General features: G+C 41.3%; 1 pseudogene; it reads left to right on the top strand.

The window, feature by feature from the left end:
• Nucleotides 1–1571: 1571 nt before the first annotated feature.
• On the top strand, nt 1572–1670 carry LOC145557124 (small nucleolar RNA R71; annotated as a pseudogene).
• Nucleotides 1671–1971: the final 301 nt, after the last annotated feature.

The raw sequence follows: 1971 nt of genomic DNA, 5'->3' as shown, positions 1-1971 counted from the left end.
GCATCATGTTAATGGCACAAGGGATTGAGAAGTTTCCGGGGTCTTTTAATTTGGGTGACATTTTGTTCATGATGATAGCAATACAATTTTCGGTCAAATTGATAGTTTCCACAACCTCACAAGTCCTTTTCCCACTCAAAATGTCCTTGAGGAATTAAGCATAATTTGGCATTTGGTTGATCACATCGGTAAAAGGTAGAGAAAGATGAAGTTGTTTTAGCATATCAATGAATCTCCCAAATTGTTCATCCAATTTGTGTCTCATGAATTTTTGTGGGTAAGGGAGCTTGGGTTTCACAATTTCTTTCTCTACTCTCACCTCTCTAGGTGTCTCAACCACAACCTCTTCCAATGATGCCCTATCCCCCTCAATCTCAACCAAGGCTTCCTTAGGAACCTCCTTATCCTCACCCTTCCTAGGTAATCTCTCCTCAAGAACCTTACCACTCCTTGTAGCAATAGCATTCACGTGTTTCTTGGGATCAAGACCTTGGGAAGGTAAAGAAGAAGGGCTTGCATGATCTTTCAAAGCATTAGCAAGTTGAGAAATTTCGTTTTCAAGCATTTTATTGTGGGTCATCATTTCATTAAACTTCTTATCACTAACGGCCATGTATGTGTTCAACAATTTGGTTTGATTCTCAATTATTTCTTCCAAATTGGTCCTAGGTGAAGAAGGTTGTGAATAGGAATTTTCTCCTTGAGTCCTTGGAACAAATCCGGGTGGGGGACCTCTTTGAGCATTATTTTGAAAATTGCCCTTCCCTTGGTTGTTCCAAGTACCCCTATTTTGATTTTGACCATAACCTTGATTATGGTTACCACCACCTTGATTATGGTTACCACTACCTTGGTTGTGATTTCCATAACCTTGGTTTTTATTACCATAATTTTGGCTTTGATTTTGGCCACTATAACCTTGTTTATTATAGCTACCACGAGAACCTTGGTTCCCTTGGTTTCTATAACCACCACCTTGATTATAGTTGTCAAAATTGCCTTGGTTTTGGTAATTCCTATTCCATTTACCTCTTTGATTATCAAACCTTTGAGCATTATTATTTGACACATAATTCACATGCTCACTCTCATTGTTATCAAACTCATCAATACATTCATTAGGACAATTACTAGAGTCATGATCATACGATCCACATGCATCACAAAACAAACAACCCATAGGCATATTATGTGAAGAGGGAGGGGATTGAGAGTTAGAAGGAGTACCTCTCCCCTTAAATTAGGAGGGAAGATTCGAAGCTTGGGAAGAAGAAGAAGTGCTCTCCAACTTGGCTTTGATTGCGGTCATCTCCTTTCCCAAGTTTGTCATTTGGGAGGAAAGGTTGTTGATCGCATTTAGATGGTCCACCGAGTACAATGAAGATTGCTTGATTGAAGAGTCTCTCTCCCCATCTTGCCAATCTCTATAGTACGTCACCACGTCCTCAATAATGTCCACCACTTCTTCTTCGGTCTTGTTCATGATAGGACCCCCGGCCCCCCCATCAATGCATGACTTGCCTTGGGGACTTAAACCGCCATAGAAGATTTGGACCACTTGGTATGTTGGGATTCCGTGGTGAGGGCACTCCCTTTGATACTCTTTGTATCTCTCCCATGCTTCGTAAAGGCTTTCATTTGGCCTTTGCTTGAACCCTTGAATCAAGGCTCTTGCCTCCGCCGTCTTCTTTTGAGGGTAGAAGCGGGACAAGAAGGCCTTTGTAACATCATCCCATGTTCTCAAGGAGTTGGGCTTCACTTATTTATCTAGCCACTCTAAGGATCTTCCTATGAGAGAGAAGGGGAACAACTTGAGGCGTATGAACTCTTGAGAAACTCCGTTGACTTTGATGGTGTTGCAATATTTTTCAAATTCTTTAAGATTGTTCAACGGGCTCTCATTCTTAGCCCCACTATATTGCCTCCTCTGAATTAAGGTGATCATGGCCGGCCGAATCTCAAAATCATTTG

Source organism: Chenopodium album, chromosome 8 (assembly GCF_948465745.1).
Source record: "Chenopodium album chromosome 8, dcCheAlbu1.1, whole genome shotgun sequence".
In the NCBI taxonomy this organism is placed as follows: Eukaryota; Viridiplantae; Streptophyta; class Magnoliopsida; order Caryophyllales; family Amaranthaceae; genus Chenopodium; species Chenopodium album.
This window is presented reverse-complemented; position numbering and strand designations above follow the sequence as displayed.